This window comes from Pseudophryne corroboree, chromosome 5, assembly GCF_028390025.1.
Source record: "Pseudophryne corroboree isolate aPseCor3 chromosome 5, aPseCor3.hap2, whole genome shotgun sequence".
In the NCBI taxonomy this organism is placed as follows: Eukaryota; Metazoa; Chordata; class Amphibia; order Anura; family Myobatrachidae; genus Pseudophryne; species Pseudophryne corroboree.
Genome location: NC_086448.1, coordinates 715,459,982 through 715,479,522, shown reverse-complemented (window position 1 = coordinate 715,479,522; position 19,541 = coordinate 715,459,982). Strand labels below are relative to the sequence as shown.

Here is a 19,541-nt window from a genome sequence, read left to right as displayed (position 1 = left end):
AAATCCATTTAAATTTTAAGAAAGGACCAAATGGAAGTTATATTTGCAGGTGCTGCCAGTATAGGTCCCAGTCAATGATATATTTGTGTTTAACCCTCTGTCGGGCGCACCTCTGGGACTCCCAGGTTCGGGCGCATTGCGCCTGACAGGCGCCTGTTAGAAAATCATCATTAGCACCTAATTAACTCAATTCTAATGCTCTTAAGGTGATCAGTGACCTTCATTAGGACGTATAAAGAGAGAATATTTGAAATCTGATTCAAAAACCTCATTTATTAACCTCAAAGTACTGTAAGTAAAACAAAAAATACTGAAATTTAAGACCCAACACCACATTGCTTTCAGTTTTTCATGACAAAAAAATCAAATGAACATTAAAATTACGAACAAAACTCAAAATATAGGCACAGTAGAGTCAGTCTCACTCGGAATCACTGTTAGAAAGTTCAGCAGTAGAGATGCAATGGCACAGTGAAGTGCAAGGTTGGCAGACGATATTTGTATGGGGCAGGCAGATCGCTTTGTGACATTTATGGCATAATTCGACAACCACAAAATATCCACAACCTTTGTAATTTTTATTCATAAAATGAGCAAAATAAACAATAGATGAAAATAAAAGGAAATACGAACGTTCAAAAGTCAGACGAGTTCGGGCAAAATGGGCCTGAGAGGCCAAGAGGGTCACTCCTGCACTCCATGCAGGCTGTGGGAAAACTCACTAGGGGGGTTTCGAACAGCACCTAGAGATAGGAAAGTACTAGGAGGGACAGGCCCCTGCACCCCCTTGGGGTGGGGAGGGGAGCGAGAACAGCTTTGGGGCACCTGTCAGGCCAGCTGCGCCTGACCGAGGGTTAATGATTAAAGCTACACTGTTGTTATCTCAAATCAATCTCCAAATAGATACAAATTTACCAAAAAAAATGGGCAAGTAAGTTATGAAACAGGCCAATCACAGTCAGAGGTGTAGCTAGGCGCAATGGTGCCCGTAGCAAGGGTATGTTTTGGCACCCTCCTCCTCTGTACTGAATTGGGTGCCTAGCCAACATATGGTGGCATGTTACATTTGAAAAGAAACAATATTTAAAAAATCCTAAATTGGTGACAGGGCCGGTTCTAGACTTTGTGGAGCTCAGGGCGAAAGTTTCCTTTGGGTGCCCACCATGTTTAAAATAGGGTTAGTAGTGTGCCAAAGGCTTGCAATAACAATATAGAGGCATCACAGTATGGATGGTGTAATTGTTGGCATTACTGTTTCACAGCACTCATTGGTTCGATTCCCACCATGGCCCTAACTGTGTAGAGTTTGAATATTCTTGCATGTGTTTTCTCTGAGTACTCCGGATTCCTCCCACAATACAAAAATATGCTAGCAGGTTAATTGCCTCCCAACAAAAATTAACCCTGTTTTGTGTGTGTGTGTGTGTGTGTGTGTGTGTGTGTGTGTGTGTGTGTGTGTGTGTGTGTGTGTGTTGGTGTGTGTGGTTAAGATTGTAAACTCCCATGGGAAAGGTCAGATGTAAATGGTGAAATAATCCCTGTAAAGCACTGCGGAATATGTTTGTGCTCTGTAAATAGCTGGTAATAATAAATAAATAATGGCTTAATTGGGAAGTTGCGTGGCTACAAAATAGTAACAATTCACATTACACCGTACAGTAGTGTCCGTTATTAATATTACACTACACAGTAGTGCCCTTATACACATTATGCCACAAAGTAGAGCCCCTTATATATATTACACTATGGTTGAGCCCCTTATACACATTGCACCATGGTAGAGTCACTATGGAAGCAGCTGTATTTAACTATTTACTTATTTAATAAATTAAAAACACTATATATGCATTGACTGACCTGACCTCACTGAAAAAAAATTAAAAGCCCCAAATGTGACACCCACAGACCTGATAACTACCCCAATCTCTGAATGATAATAATGCCCCAAAACTGCTCCACCACCGATCTGATAATCTCCCAATGCCTCAGTGAAAATAATGCCACAAAGTGCTGCGACAGCCGGGGCAGAAAGAGGTACTGCAACAGCCAGGGCAGAAAGAGGTGCTGCAGCAGCTGCTGCAGAGAGAGGTGCTGCAGCAGTTGGGGCAGAGAGAGGGTCTGGGGATGCTGGAGCAGAAAGAGGTGCTGCAGCAACTAGTGCAGAGAGAGCTGCTGCAGCATCTGAAGTAGAGACTTGGGCTGCAGCTTCCAGGAAAGAAAGAGGTGCTGCAGCAGTGGAGGCAGAGAGTGGTGCTGCAGGACAGAAGTAACCCTGCTGCACAGCTACAAGCAGACAGTGAGACATATAAAGAGGGTGGGCAGACCTCCGGCATGTGCCGGCTTTCAGTGTCTCCTGCCCTGTTACAGGCTGTGTTTGAAAGGTGAAAGTTACGAGCTGATTGTCTGGTACTTTATCTCTATCCACTTTATCACTCTCCAGTACATCTGAAAACAAAGTGTAACTGAAATTTCAAAGAAGTGGTGCGTACTATTTCCAGCAGTGTGAGGATTAGCAGGATCAGATAGTAGTAATACAATGTGAAACAGTATTCATCATGTGATGGATGCTGAGGGTGCACATTTAATACTGTCCCTTGTTCAAATGTGGTCAGATGAAGATGAAGGTTTATTACTAAGCATATTGTGTGTGTGCATTTCATTTACTTCAATATCCATGTTGATTACACTGGGACTACTGTGGTAACAAAATTGATTCTCCAAGGATCCCAATCGTATTAATTACCTACGCTAGCATGGTTGATAACAGCATGAGCACTTTTCTGGGTGAATCTGGTAGCCTACAATATTTGTTACACCTACACCCTACCCCACTAGCCAGTTACTGGTTTTCACTACAACTGGTTGAACTCAAGGTCTTACAGAGATATCCAATTAGCCCTGATCCATGATATCACGATTAATGACCAATGGTCATTATCACGGTTTCCTATTACTGCCCATATTCATCAGCCATAAATGGACCCACAATTGCACAATAACACATGGGATCGGGGAAAAGACCCTGATCCCATGTGTTATCGTGGGTCCAGCAGCCCACTTTTTGCGGACTATGGGCCTAATTCAGATCTGATCGCAACAGCAATTTTTATTTTCATCAATAATTTTTATTGGATTTTCGTGTTGCAAAACAGGGGTACAGAAGGAAGAAAAAGGGGGGGGAGTAGGTACATAAATGCATGAGACAACGCTATGACAGACATGTGCAGACAGTTCAAAGTCAATCAAACAAGTACATCATAAGAAAAACAAAAAAGGCGGCGATGGGCATATTATAAATACAACACAAAAAGAAGGTCATCTCAGGCTTAGGGGGGGGGGGCCTCATCAGCCGATAGGACTGGAGGGTGCATGACTAAGGAAGGGGAACGTAATATCAGTGTAGCACCCTCACCCTCCATGGTAAACAGATGCCAAGGCATCCAACGCACAAAGGGAGATTTAGCGGTGAAGGAGTATGGGATGTGTTCAGTCTCCATCAAGAAGTGCAGCTGTATTTTGTGTAACACCTTCAACAGGGGAGGCAATGTGGGCTGTTTCCAGTTTTGGGCTAAAGCCGCACGACGTGCGGCGAGACAGATATGGCCTAAGACATAGTGTAGATGTGCACCCACGGATCATGGGTATACATTCAACAGAGCTATAAGGGGGGAGGGGGACAAGTCAAGATTCAAAACTTTGTTGATAAGCTCAAATACCTCCACCCAGTACAATTGAATATGGGAACATGACCAAAAAATATGGAAGAGGTGGCCTACCTCTCCGCATAGACGCCAACAAAACTTCGAACATGCAGGCCAAATCGTATGCAACCTTTCCGGTGTGAGGTATAATCTAAGGAGTAGCTTGACATGCATTTTGGAGTGATTCAGGCATTTAGACATGGTAAAACATGACATAAAAATGTGTTGCCATTGAGAATCATGGAGAACACAGCCAACATCCACCTCCCACCTGATTTGGGCTCTAGATTTAGAAACGGGGAATAGTGAGAGTAATGTTCTATACCAGAAGGAAATCTCCCCCATAGAAGAAGCACTAGAAAATCGGCCTATGGCGTGCAGAATACCAGGGGGTGGTGGGAAGGGGGTAAGGTGGAGACTAGTCCACCAGTGCTGGGTTTGATAATATCGAAGCCTCTCAGAGTCAGGCAGAGAGAAGCGTCCCTGAATATCGGAAAAGGAGGCGAGCACAGACCCATTAAACAAGTCTCCCAGGACCGCCATCCCCCTGGACTGCCAGCCTGCCAGATTGAGGTTAGGGACTAGGGCGGCCACCGTTCGTAGTGATATCAAAGACATATTATGATAAGAGGGGGATATGGCCGCAGTCAATTTGTCCCAAACCTGGAGCATGGCTCGGGTAGAGGGAAAGAGGTTTAAGCTCTGTGGGCGAAGGGGTTTGGGGATCCAAAAGAGATCTTTCAGGGGAAAACAGGGGCAGGTCGCCTCTTCCAGACACGTCCACCCCGGACATACATCTTTGTAGAATTCTTTAATCTGGGCCAGAAGGCAGGTCTCCTGGTACAGTAGCAAATTAGGCATATCCAGGCCACTGGCTCTGCTCGGTAGAGACATCCTCGCGCGAGCAAGTTTAGGCGGGCGCGAAGACCATATATAATTGGTGATTGTAGTGGCCTTATCTAGATATTTCTTGGGGAAAATAAAAGGGATAGTTCGGAACAGGAACATTAATTTAGGGAGCAACGACATCTTATAAGCGGCCAGACGCCCCAACCAAGCAACTTCATAGTTGAGCCATGATTTGGTGAACATCTGAAGGGAGGACAGCAGAGAAGGGAGATTAACCTCAAATACAGAAGAGGTAGATGGGGGGATGTAGATACCTAGATATCGTATTGAGGATGTTTGCCAGTTATATGGGTACTTAGCGCGTAATGGGGGCAAGGAGTGAGTGAGATTAATGGGCAAAGCTTCGGTCTTAGAGGCGTTCAATTTATAATAGGATGCTGCAGAGTACATATCTAAAATATTGTGCAAATGGGGAAGTGTAGTGGAAGGGTCCGTTACAAATAAAAGAACATTGTCTGCGAGCAAACATAGTTTGTGTAGCGAGGCGCCTAATCGCAGTCCAGGGAACTGCGAACAGCACATTTTTTCTGTAATGGGAAAAACCATGTGCACTGCAGGTGGGGCAGATATAACATGTGCAGAGAGATTTAGACTTGGGTGGGATGTGTTCAAACTGAAATCTAAATTGCAGTACAAAAATAAAGCAACCAGTATTTACCCTGCACAGAAACAAAATCTAACTCTCTCTACACAAGTTATATCTGCCCCACCTGAAGTGCATGTGGTTTTGCCCTTTAGAGGAAGATTTTGCTTTTGCGATCAGGTCTGATTTAGGCCCTATGCTTAAAGAGCCAGAATCATAAACCGTGATAAGTGCCTGCATTGGGGGGGAGGAGTGCACCACATTGGGGCTAATAGGATAGCCCATGGTGATACAATTACCAATTGAATACCCCTGTAAGTCTGAGTTATGAAAAGATTACAGTCAGTGTGATTAATTGTCATTTAGATTCATTTGTGAGATAAAAGATGTAGGGAGTAGATATGTTAAATGCAGCAAAAAAAATGTTTATTTGTGCCCCGAATTTACATTGAAAACACAAAGAGGTCAGTTACACTAGGTGGGAGGGGTGGTACGGTATACCATAGTGTACTGTAGACACAAATGTATTCACCATAGACAAAGTATTACTTGACATATCGAAATCTAAAGTAGATAATGTCAATAGTTCTAGATGGTAAAAATAAAATAGTATTAAAATAGTTGTTCTCACAAACTTTTGATAAATATTTATATTATGTAAGAAAATTAGAAAAATGTTCAGTGAATAAGTCATGGAAGAGTGCTCACCTACTGTAGACTGCACTGCAATCAATGTGCTTACTGTACATGCACCTGTCCTGCAGCCTTGTATCTGTGATACCAGTAATACAATTTTGCAAACTAGATTATCAAGTACAGATATAGATTTGATATTATGTTGATGTATTATGTACATCGCATTACAATTACATGGAAGTGAAATTCACACATTTCAAAAAATCTCTATTCATTATTTTGTCTGCATGGTATAACATGAGTAGATAATATAAATTCCAATAAAATATATTTTATTAAAATGTTTAACATGCAATAAAATAACATTATTGTAATATGATAAGATGCATATTTAAAAAAAAATGCAATGTTGAGCAGACACATCAATTGTTTACATTTTGTTGCACACCTTAAGCGCGCTACACACTTGCCGATTTGTGTGGGCGATATGAACGATCTCGTTCAGTAATGAATGAGAAATCATTCATATCGCTCAGTGTGTATGCACCAACAATTAACGATGCATGGCCCCGCGGTCATCCATCATTGGTTCTCCGTCGCTTTGCAATGCAAGTCAGTTTGGATGATGATCGATCAACATTCAGATTGATCATCATCAAAATTGAATGCATCGGCAAGTGTGTAGGGTGCTTTAGTGAAATGCACTATGGTGTCAGCTAACTGAGTTGTAGCCCATGGTGGAATTAGCATAGCTGCAGAGAGTTCAGGTTCTTCTGAGGCTCTGGTCTGCACTGGGCATTCACTATGCATGCATTGGACCCGTGCATGTTTAGAAGAGCAAAGCATAGTCTTCTTGCAAGCATGTACAGGACCTATGTTGGCCTGTGAAGCCCAAGTAGGGCTTTCTCCTAAATTTGACTACAGGACCCAGAAATGTAACGTTCTACCCTTGGTTGCAACTACTGTATGGTACATTATAAAGTACTGTATTGTAGTAGATTAACATAAACAACGCAATTTGATTTTATTAATTCAATCAGTCAATGAAATAAAAATGGTTGACATATTCATGTTAAGGGGAAAAGGACTGCCTCACAACCTCTCCTGCCTGTTTGCAAATGTCTACCGAATGGGCATCCCATCACTCCCAAATGATTTGGCCAAACCCTTCAAGATGTATCTCATGAATTTCGTATGGGTATATATGCCATAGGCTGACAAGACTATTTGAAAGAAAGGGGCATTTTCAGTCAGCTGCTAGCTGGCAGATAATGATTTAGCAATGTGTTTAATTAATTTGTCTACATTTTTAGGCTGATGGAACAGGAGAAAGTGACAGGTTGAGAAAAGGTTTTTGATCTGCAGGACCAGTATGCACAGAGTCTGGGACATTCTCACTGTATGTGCAGAAAATAAGTAATTATCGTGCATTCCCTTCAACATTGATTCGAGGTATCCAGATAAAGCTTATGGAGCCTGGAGGGAATGTAAAAACAATTATTCAGACGTTTATATGTATTTTCCATTATTTTGACACATATCAATCTGCTGGCAATGTTATCTCTGATGTCCCATTCAAGAACTCCAGCACCTCCACAAATCAGCATTCCACTTCAGTTCACAGAGGTCTTTGGTTTCAGAGCTTGGAACTGATTGGTCTAATCTACATATATAAAAGCCAAATACCACTGACTGACTCACTGACTCATCACAAAATCTCTGGAGCCATGAGGACTAGGAATTTGAACTTTGGACAGTAGCTCAATTTTGTGACGTAGGCACCCAATAAGAAGGGATTTTTCAAAAGTCAGTACCCAAAGAGGTGAAAAGGGGTGAAATATGTTTTTTATAGATTCTTCAATATCTCCTAATCCAGATAAAGATAAGATTTAGATTTGTTTCTTACATAAAACATGACCAAATTAAGTACCTAAGTAGGTGTATATATTTTTAGGTAATTTAGGTTTAAAAATAATAATTTTTTAATGATTCTTTTACCGACAATCTGTCAATTTTTTTTTAATTTTAAAATGGAGGATTGTTATGGTCTTCTTTAGCATTCACCTGAAACTGTCTACATTCCAAAAATTCCTCTGATACCCTTTCCAGTTCAAACTGCTGCAGTTCCCGGTAAAGGTCTGCTACGCCATGACCATTAACAAATCTCAGGGGCAGAGTTGGAAAGTGATTGGTGTGGATCTGAGGAGTGACTGCTTCTCCCATGGCCAGTTGTATGTTGCCTGTTCCAGAGTCAGCTTCTCTGACAGCCGGGCCATTTAGCCTGAAGGAAAGACTAAAAATGTAGTTTACCAAGTTCTTCAAAATTAAAGTTACATGCACGGAAATACTTGAAATTCCATAGGGAAGCACAGGTATTCACTAGTATACTGTATATAATTGAGATTAAACCTTTGAAGGAAGACTGAAAGAGGCAAAGTTTAGCCTAAAAGTGTAGACTTGATGTCTGATGGAATTGACTTATCTGTAAGTATTACTGAAAGTTCTTCGAAGGAATGTTGAATTCATTCTGTATCCTTGAGAAAGGCAGTAAATATTTATGAAAGTAATTTAGAAACCTAAGCCAAACCAAAAGACAGGGTTTTGGTGCTAATGGGCATCTGTTAAATGCATAGTCCCAGATTCCTAAAGATAGAATAGAGAAAATGGGATAATATTTTGTACATATGGGCAAATGATGCCTAGGGAGCCAGAGCAGGTCTGCAATCTTATTCTCTCAGCTTTGATACTGGGCCATGCATTGAACGATAATGAGGGTATCCACTGCATGCATTGGGCTGTTTGCACTATTAGGCAATATATTTAAAAAATATATTTAATGCCCTTTAATGTTCAGGCCACACCCCTGAGAAGATCATTGTGTTCAAAGTCTTATCCAGGCTCAGTGCATTGCACAGAAAAAAGTATATATTGAATGGACTGAAAATGTTTGGAGGAAGTTTCATGGATAGGGTTTTGGAGTGGACAGGTAAAGAAACCTACTGTAAGCAAAGCATTAATCTTTATTCAATTGAACTGCCAATCTAATGAATCCTCTACTTACCCCATGAGTTAAGGTTGTTTCTATTTTAGTTAGCAGATGAGAATAGTTACAGTACTGTAGTTTGAAACAATTGATGATAGAGCTTAGTAAAAGACTGCCACCTACAGGGAAACTTGTTTCTTAGTTTGCGCTGACCAAAACTGCAATGAAGAAAACCTGTTTTGTCAGTACTGATTTTGTATCCTGAGTGTTAAATCCCCTACTGTGCTTGACTCCTGGCTGGTTCCCGTTTGTTGCTAGGCACCGGGACTCTGCATCTTCTGGCAGCAAGGTCCGATGGTCTCGCTGATTGCTAGGCAACTGAAATGCTGGACTGAGATGGCAGGCAACCGGGCAACCGGGAAAACAGCCAGCTGTAGGGAGTCCTGGGGCTTCTGTTCACTGACTGCAAGCCTCAAGCATATGTGCAGTGCTGCAGCTGAATTTACTTGTATAATTAGTAGTCCATACCACCTGCATCCGCTGAGGTTCTGAATCTGACCTGCCTTAACCCTTCATGTCTCAGCCTGTTGTTACTTAATAAATTACTCCAGCCTATTTCCTGCAGTATACAGCCAGTTGAGTAAGCCCCTACTGCTAGAAGTCCTGATGGTATCCTAAGTACTGGTGTGTCCATCTAACACTAAGGGAACAATGGGCAGCTGTTATAGGCATAAGACCCTCTTACACAATTTTGCTGGTGTTCCCTAACATTGGGTGTGTGCCTTATCAGTCTGTTTCTGGTGTGAGATATAGGAGGGGCTGCTGTGGATATGTTACTGTTAGCAGTACATACGCCATATAAAGGCAGTTACTGTATATGTGCTGCTGCTCCAGAGCAGATAACTGTATTGCAGGGATTTGGCAAAGATTTGGCCAAGAGCTCAATAACTAATGCAAGTTTTAAGAGTGAGAGGGAAAAGTCATATTTTGCATCCTTTGATACATTAAAGGCCAACATGGTTACTGTTGTGATACAAAGCTGATATTTTGTCCAGAAATTTGTCAATTGAACCTATTGTGAAAAAAATAAAATAAAGTATAAATGGTCAGGATATCTGATCAAAGGCACTTTTGGATTCGAGAACCATCAGAAGAACGGTGTATTTTTCTTGTGTATAATGGGGGTCATTCCGACCTGATCGCACGCTGCACTTCCTCGCAGCGGTGCGATCGGGTCGGAACTGTGCATGCGTGGCGTGCACATTGCGCACGCGCATCGTTGCCCGGTGACCTCCGTCGCTGGGTAATGACGCTGGAAACGAAGAAAGCAGTCGCAGCGGCGCCCGCAAGAAGATGGACAGAAGGAAGGCGTTCCGGGGCATCACCTGTCCGTTGGTGGCCGTTTTCGGGGAGTGGTAAGGAAAATGCAGGCATGTCCAGGAGAATGGAGGGCGGATGTCTGACGTCAAAGCCGGCCCCATCATCGCTGAGATCGTCGCACAGGGTAAGTATGTCCAGGGCTGGTCTTCTTTTACACAAAACTTTTTTAGCTAAGCAGGGCTGCACAAGCGTTCGCAGCCCTGCTAAGCTTAAATACACTCCCCCATAGGCGGGGATTAGTTGATCGCACCAGCAGCAAAAAGTTGCTGGCTGCGATCAACTCGGAATGACCACCATTGTGTATTAGATTAATAATGCATGATGTCCTGGGCCAAAGCTGACTTTATATGGGTTTGCCAGCAAAGGAAGGATATGATTGAGGTGGGTGGCTACTATTTTTCCATAATATAGATTGCATTAATATAAAAGATCTGATGGTAAAAATAGTGACCTTACTTGCGTGCCATTAATTATTTATTAAGTTATATATATATTGTAGCGCCAGTATGTTTTTTTGTGTGTTTTACAATTGAAAAACAGTAATATAACAAGACTGGGCAATAACAGACAGACAGAGAGGTAAGAGGGCCCTGTTTGCAAGCTTACAATCTATAGGGAAATAGGCATAGAGACAGTTATGATACCGACAGTGATTTTATACAATCGATTTGATTTGAATACATCTCACAACAGATTTTATTTACCTATTTTTAATCTGTTTTTTATTTTGTAATGATTGATGGTAGAAGCTTATTATAACATTTCACTACAAATATGCTCATACAGGAAGATATGTGCAGGGGGCTGCACAGCGTTTTCCTTCAACATGGATAGAACGTCTCATGTAAATGTACAAGATCTTATTACAGCTAAAAAATGATAACTATTTTTTTTAATTTGGCCCCATCTCTTGGTATCTTTATATATTGCACTTATGAAAGACTGGAAGGACTATAAGAACTTTTTTTCAACTCTGTAAACGTAATGTAAACCTTTTATTCCCCTTATTCTTTTACAAACTATTTCTGTAATTTTAACAACTGACATCATGAAATGTTGTGTGTACACTGTGTTTTATGTTACATTATATTGCATTCTGTGTGTAACACTACACCAATTAAATAAATAATATACAAGATGTTGTGATCAAAATCAGGATATATGCATTATTGATTGCAAGGGTATTGAACCCCAGCACAATAAGCAACTTTGATGATGCTTGTCACAGCTGGAGGCGAGATGAATAGCATCCACCATTCTTGTCTATTCACTTTTCATGCCTTTTGGAGTTTGTTTATTTACTGATTTTCTGCCCGTTGTCGATAATTCCACATGCTTGAACTTGTGTGATATAGATCTTAATGTATTCATTTCTATTAGTTGGCTTTCTTTTTTTGACATAAATCTAAGTTTATCATAATATGAAGTCTAGATATTTTATGGTGAATTAATCATTTTCAACTGACTTTCGCACTATCCAGCAGCTCTTAAAGTGAACATGTCATGCACTAATGTTAAAGATGAGAACTCACAGAGCTCCAGTATCCATAAGATACTGTGCACGACTATCATTTTCAATGACGATGTCCTAATAACACTGTGCTGTTCACCTTTATAGCATCATATAGAGATGGACGTAAATCCGTTTATGGAAAATATTAAGGGCCCCCTTTAACAATGAGGCCTAACCCCTTTAGTACTTGCAAATGGGGTTATGTCCTCCATGCTGTATTTAAAAAACAGTGGTAAGTTTAGCTTACCGCTATTTATCACTGTAGTGCTTACGCCATCTACAGATGGCGATAGCAAATACTGACCCCATTGCCGGCAATGGGGACACAGCAACTGACTTTCCGGCTTCAGTGACGCTTTACAGGCTTTGCAGAGACCCCGCTGGGTGAATATGTGAGACTCATCGCGTAAGTGCATGATACAACAACCCATTGTTGGCAGGGGCAGGTTACCAGCAGCCACATGGAGGATGCCATCAAGGACAGGGCCGTTGCTGTATCTCTCCGATGCGGTAGGTACTGTTAAATACCAACAGCATACTCATTAATATTGCTGCAATCCTAAACTAAATATGCTGCTGGTAATAAGCATCTATGTTAAATGGGGCCCTCATTTTTTAACTGTGCATGTGTACCAAAATGCCATCACATTATATATGAACATCATTTGGACCTGTGGCACCGTACATCGTGAGAAGCATAAGGGTGTCACAGGTGTGTACATGTGAAGGGATGCAGTTAAAGTGCTGGCAGTCGGGTTCCCAGCATTCAGGAGTGCAACGCCAGAATCCACATAGCTGGCATTTTAGCGACGGTTGCCAGCCCATCACCCGTACAATATTCTCACTCGGTTGGTGGATCCGCGCCACCAACTGAGTGGAAATAGAATCTGTGGCAAGCACAGCGAGCCACCGAACCCAATGCATGGTGAGCACAGTGAGCCCACAAGGGGACTTTAGCCTAACAACTGGAATACTGGCAGATGGGATGCCGCTGTTGGTATATCATACCAGATGCCATGTGAGTGTAATATGGATGTATTGTAGTGTACTGTTAATAGAAGATAGTAATTATTTCATTAATAACAAGAATTATTAGCCAGGATAGTGTTACGCCTATAGAGTCCTTTATTAGCAATCATCACTGTGACCTTGTGTTTCACTGGCATCTTGTTTTCTTTGTACATACATGTCTATGGATCATTGTTAGCTAGAATTCTCTTATCTTTATATATATATATATATATATATATATATATATATATATATATATATACACTGCTCAAAAAAATAAAGGGAACACTAAAATAACACATCCTAGATCTGAATGAATGAAATATTCTTATTAAATACTTTGTTCTTTACATAGTTGAATGTGCTGACAACAAAATCACACAAAAATTATCAATGGAAATCAAATTTATTAACCCATGGAGGTCTGGATTTGGAGTCACACTCAACATTAAAGTGGAAAAACACACTACAGGCTGATCCAACTGTAATGTAATGTCCTTAAAACAAGTCAAAATGAGGCTCAGTAGTGTGTGTGGCCTCCACGTGCCTGTATGACCTCCCTACAATGCCTGGGCATGCTCCTGATGAGGTGGCGGATGGTCTCCTGAGGGATCTCCTCCCAGACCTGGACTAAAGCATCCGCCAACTCCTGGACAGTCTGTGGTGCAACGTGGCGTTGGTGGATGGAGCAAGACATGATGTCCCAGATGTGCTCAATTGGATTCAGGTCTGGGGAACGGGTGGGCCAGTCCATAGCTTCAATGCCTTCATGTTGCAGGAACTGCTGACACACTCCAGCCACATGAGGGCTAGCATTGTCTTGCATTAGTAGGAACCCAGGGCCAACCGCACCAGCATATGGTCTCACAAGGGTTCTGAGGATCTCATCTCGGTACCTAATGACAGTCAGGCTACCTCTGGTGAGCACATGGATGGCTGTGCAGCCCCCCAAGGAAATGCCACCCCACACCATTACTGACCCACTGCCAAACCGGTCATGCTGGAGGATGTTGCAGGCAGCAGAACGTTCTCCTTGGCGTCTCCAGACTCTGTCATGTCTGTCACATGTGCTCAGTGAGAACCTGCTTTCATCTGTGAAGAGCACAGGGCGCCAGTGGCGAATTTGCCAATCTTGGTGTTCTCTGGCAAATGCCAAACATCCTGCACGGTGTTGGGCTGTAAGCACAACCCCCACCAGTGGATGTCGGGCCCTCATACCACCCTCATGGAGTCTGTTTCTGATCATTTGAGTAGACACATGCACATTTGTGGCTTGCTGGAGGTCATTTTGCAGGGCTCTGGCAGTGCTCCTCCTGTTCCTCCTTGCACAAAGGCGTAGGTAGTGGTCCTGCTGCTGGATTGTTGCCTCCTCCACGTCTCCTGATGTACTGGCCTGTCTCCTGGTAGCGCCTCCATGCTCTGAACACTATGCTGACAGACACAGCAAACCTTCTTGCTACAGCTCTCATTGATGTGCCATCATGGATGAGCTGCACTACCTGAGCCACTTGTGTGGGTTGTAGACTCCGTCTCATGCTACCACTAGAGTGAAAGCACTGCCAGCTTTCAAAAGTGATCAAAACATGAGCCAGAAAGCATAGGAGCTGAGAAATGGTCTGTGGTCACCACCTGCAGAACAACTCCTTTATTGGGGGTGTCTTGCTAATTGCCTATAATTTCCACCGGTCGTCTATTCAATTTGCACAAGAGCATGTGAAATTGATTGTCAATCAGTGTTGCCTCCTAAGTGGACAGTTTGATTTTGCAGAAGTGTGATTGACTTGGAGTTATATTGTGTTGTTTAAGTGTTTCCTTTATTTTTTGGAGCAGTGTGTAAATAAATATATATATATATATATATATATATATATATGTGCAGTGTTTAAAGTGGTCCTAGAGAGCTGGTGGAACTCACCCCCTCTCCCCCCAGCAGCCATGCAAGAAAGATATTCCCCTAAAAAAGGGCATGGTCTCAAAAAGAAAGGGGCGTGGTCACACAATAGTGTCCCCAATTAAAATGATGCCACACAGTAGCACAATCTTATTCACATTACACCACATAGTAGTGTACTTTATTCATGTTATGACACACATTAGTGTCCCTTATACACAAAGCCCACAGTAGTAGCACCCCAAATACACATAATGCCCACAGCAGTAGCACCCCATAATACACATAATGCCCACAGCAGTAGCACCCCTTATACAATGCCCACAGTTGTAGTGCCCCTTATATAGAGCCCATAGTAGTGGTGCCCCTTTGTAATGCCCCCAGTAGTAGTGCCCCTTATGTCCCCAGGAGTGATACCCCTTATGAAGTGCCCCCTTTACAATGCCCTCATTAATAGTGTCCCCAGTAGTAATGGCCTTAATGGTAATGCCCCCAGTCAGTTAGCCCCCTGTAGTTATGCCCCCAGTAGTTATGCCCTTGTAGTTATGCCCCCAGAAGTTTAGCCCCCAGTGGTAATGCCCCTGCGGTTATGACCCCAGTAGTTTACCCCTCTTTTAGTTTAGCCCCTCTCCCAGTGGTAATGCCCCCAGTAGTTTAGCACTTGTAGTTATGCCCCCAGTTGTTTAGCCTCCCTGTAGTTTAGCCCTCATGTAGTATGCCGCATGTAGTTTAGTCCCTATGTAGTAATGTCCCCATTAGTTTAGCCCCTATGTAGTTAGCCCCCTGTAGTGCAGTCCCGTGTAGTAATGCCCCCCAGTAGTAATGCCCCCCTGTAATTTGCCCCCAGTAGTTAGCCCCCAGTAATTAGCCTGCAGTAGTTTAGCCCCCCAGTATTTAGCCACCCAGTAGTAATGCCCCCAGTAGTTTAGCCCCCAGTAATAATCCCCCAGTAGTTATCCCCCAGTTGTTTAGTCCGCAGTTGTTTAGCCGCCCAGTAGTAATGCCCCCAGTAGTAATGCCCCCCTATAGTTTGCCCCCCAGTAGTAATGCCCCCCCTTTAGTTTGCCCCCAGTAGTTAGACCCCCAGTAGTTATCCCCCAGTAGTTAGCCTCCAGTAATTAGCCTGCAGTAGTTTAGCCCCCAGTATTTAGCCCCCAGTATTTAGCCCCCCGTAGTAATGCCCCCAGTAGTAATGCCCCCAGTAGTTATCCCCCAGTTGTTTAGTCCCCAGTTGTTTAGCCCCCCAGTAGTTATCCCCCAGTTGTTTAGTCCCAAGTTTTTTAGCCGCCCAGTAGTAATGCCCCCAGTAGTAATGCCCCCCTGTAGTTTGCCCCCCAGTAGTAATGCCCCCCTGTAGTTTGCCCCCAGTAGTTAGCCCCCCCAGTAGTTATCCCCCAGTAGTTAGCCCCCAGTAATTAGCCTGCAGTAGTTTAGCCCCCAGTATTTAGCCCCCAGTATTTAGCCCCCAGTAGTAATGCCCCCCAGTAGTAATGCCCCCAGTAGTTGTCCCCCAGTTGTTTAGTCCCCAGTTGTTTAGCCCCCCAGTAGTTATCCCCCAGTTGTTTAGTCCCCAGTTGTTTAGCCGCCCAGTAGTAATGCCCCCAGTAGTAATGCCCCCAGTAGTTATCCCCCAGTTGTTTAGTCCCCAGTTGTTTAGCCGCCCAGTAGTAATGCCCCCAGTAGTAATGCCCCCTGTAGTTTGCCCCCCAGTAGTAATGCCCCCCTGTAGTTTGCCCCCAGTAGTTAGCCCCCCAGTAGTTATCTCCCAGTAGTTAGCCCCCAGTAATTAGCCTGCAGTAGTTTAGCCCCCAGTATTTAGCACCCAGTAGTAATGCCCCTCAGTAGTAATGCCCCCAGTAGTTATCCCCCAGTTGTTTAGTCCCCAGTTGTTTAGCCCCCCCAGTAGTAATGCCCCCAGTAGTTAGCACCCAGTTGTTTAGCCCCTCAGTAGTTAGCCCCCAGTAGTAATCCCCCCAGTAGTTAGCCCCCAGTAGAAGTGCCACTTTCACTTAAACATATGCAAAAAAAACCCACAATACTCTCCAAGCCCACCAATACTCACTTAAAGTCTCCAAGGGGAACTGATGGAACATAGGCCCTCATTCCGAGTTGTTCGCTCGCAAGGCGATTTTAGCAGTATTGCACACGCTAAGCCGCCGCCTACTGGGAGTGAATCTTAGCTTCTTAAAATTGCGAACGAAAGATTCGCAATATTGTGATTACACATCTCGTAGCAGTTTCAGAGTAGCTTCAGACTTACTCGGCATCTGCGATCAGTTCAGTGCTTATCGTTCCTGGTTTGACATCACAAACACACCCAGCGTTCGCCCAGACACTCCTCCGTTTCTCCAGCCACTCCCGCGTTTTTTCCGGAAACGGTAGCGTTTTTTCCCACACGCCCATAAAACGGCCTGTTTCCGCCCAGTAACACCCATTTCCTGTCAATCACACTACGATCGCCTGAGCGAAGAAAAAGCCGTGAGTAAAAATCCAAATTTCATAGCAAATTTACTTGGCGCAGTCGCAGTGCGGACATTGCGCATGCGCACTAAGCGGAAAAACTCTGCGATGCGAAGAAATTTTCCGAGCGAACGACTCAGAATGACCTCCATAGTTCCATCCTGTTCCGACTCACTTTAACCCATGTATATATGGTGTATATATATATATATATATATGGTAAATACATCTTGTAACCTATACAGATATGAAGGGTTGTCACATATTCTTTAACTGCCTGATAATGACTTCCTAAGTTTACAATAAAATTATCAATATGACATACAGTGTTCTTATTGAATCTTGCAAAAAAAATATTTAAGTTGATTGCACATTTTGTTTGGAGACTGTATCACAAATTTGCAATACTCTACCCAAAAAAAGGTAAATCTAAAATATGGATTCATTAAAAACATCACCCCATTGCCCATTTACCTTACACACATTGCTTCCCACCAATAACTAGTCTAATGTCTGGAAGGTTAAACAATCATCTGCATTATATACTATTTCTCACTTATCTTAAACTGGTTTTAGTGGACAGCTTGTTGTTGCAGAAAGTAAACGAATCCACAGTAGGAACCCTTTCCTAGTATAAGCATACAGTATCCCCAGTAGCAAACTTAATTGAGAAAGAAATAGCTTTAGCCAAATGGTGGGAATCCAGTGGAGATTAAATGATTCCTTATTAGCGTCAATGGATATAAGTGATACTGTTACTTTAGCTTTGCAAGATTATTTCCTTAATAATGCCTTTAATGATGTTGCTAAATGTACTCTATAAGCATATAAGTGGTTGTTAGGGGTCATTTTATAGAAAGAGCATCTCACTTAAACCCAGAAAGCAGAAAAAACTCCCATTTTAAGGAGAAATTAGAAGGGTTTTAGGCGAAATACAAACAAGGAAATCTATGAATAAGGAAATTAACAAGGTGAAAGACAGATTACATGTGTTAGCCTCATATACGACTGAAAAAGTCATGAGAAAGCTTATGTGTGTGTACTGTAGAGAAGACAATCCGTAGTTGTGGGATTATAAATTGCTCCCCATTGACTCCCCTAATATGAAACTACAGATGTGCCCTCACACATCACTGCTGCAGTTGCGCCAAACAGGCCCTCTCGGCATGCCAGGTCTCGTAATACTCTCCTGGCATTGGGTGTCTTTTTTGAAGGAAATGTGTCTTAGTTGTAACACAATGTGACTAGGATGTACCAGTTCTGATTAATTTGATATGCGAAATTTGTATACCTGTGTGAAACTCAGTCTTTATTCCAATACAAGTTCCATTGTGCTCTGTATATAGACTAAGACTCACACACAAGTGTTGCATATGAAATTAATCAGCACAGTCTCCTGGTGATTCATTGTATGTCACCTGGCAGCTCACTCGCACCAGGTATCTCACACTGTGTGGTGTATTGAGGCTAGATGTATGAGGACACAGTGGAGTTGCCACGAACCGCAGTGTGACTTTTGTGCCCCTTCCCCTGTTAAATGTTTCCATGGCTGGACAGTTAATTTTGCAGCAGGGATAAGGTTCACTTTGCCATGAGTGCTGTGCGTGGCATGGGGACACTGACCTGTCAGCAAGAGGCCTATGAATCCCAGGGAGAGAGAGATGGCTTGTGCTGTGGCAGTTACAGCCGTGTTCTGAGACAGTTGGCAGTTGAGCGGCGGCCATCTTAGGAGGATACAGAGCAGCAATGTGGAGCAGAGGCAGCTGGCGGTGTGTGATAGGATTGCTGCACTTATTACGGAGGGCCAGCTTCTATTCCCTGTGGCCGGAGACCATCATTGTAGCAGCAGATCGGTAGGACCAGCCTCCTATGGATACCCCACTGCTTCCGATGGCACTGGCTGACAGGCATCTAAAGAGGCAGAGCAGTGATGGACTCTACTGACTGTGTGATTGGGAACTATACACATCTGTATATAACCCTATTTATAGAGCAGTGGAGATTGCAAGGTACTAGTCCCTTTTGTATAAGCCAAAAACTCACATCCACTGTGTAAAAGACATTAGCGTTTTCTTATCACCCAAACAATTAAATCCTCATAGATGGGATAATATGTAATAGCCTGTGAGGTACTGGCTGTTCAGGAATTTCTGCGAGTCAGACCATATTTTTAAAGCATCAGTCATTTACAAGGCAAAACAAGCTCGGGATTGCCTTGTAAATTATTGCCGATATAAAGATATGGGCCGACTCGCAGAAATTCCCCAACAGCCTGCACCTCGCAGGCTATTACATATTACCCTTACGGTGAATGATATGTTAACAGCTATTAGGTCCTCAGTCCCAGGCCATGATGAACTGATGATCCAATATTACAAAACATTTGCCATAAATCTGTCCCTTCATACAGCTGCTCCAGGGGCGGATCCAGAAGAAAATGATAGGGGGGGCACCATGTAAGGGGCAAGTACATT

General features: G+C 43.0%; 2 long non-coding RNA genes across 5 annotated transcripts in view; one reads left to right on the top strand and one right to left on the bottom strand.

Moving 5' to 3' along the window:
• LOC134929360 (uncharacterized) overlaps positions 1 to 18,761 on the bottom strand; it is a 241,382-nt gene extending 222,621 nt beyond the window's left edge. For all 3 annotated transcript variants that reach the window (XR_010178509.1, XR_010178507.1, XR_010178508.1), the window contains exon 1: positions 18,691 to 18,761. This is a non-coding gene — a long non-coding RNA (uncharacterized LOC134929360). The remainder of the gene's footprint in view (positions 1 to 18,690) is intronic.
• Positions 18,762 to 18,797: 36 nt separating this feature from the next.
• Positions 18,798 to 19,541, top strand: part of LOC134929359 (uncharacterized) — a 107,472-nt gene continuing 106,728 nt past the window's right edge. For both annotated transcript variants that reach the window (XR_010178504.1, XR_010178505.1), the window contains exon 1: positions 18,798 to 19,076. This is a non-coding gene — a long non-coding RNA (uncharacterized LOC134929359). The remainder of the gene's footprint in view (positions 19,077 to 19,541) is intronic.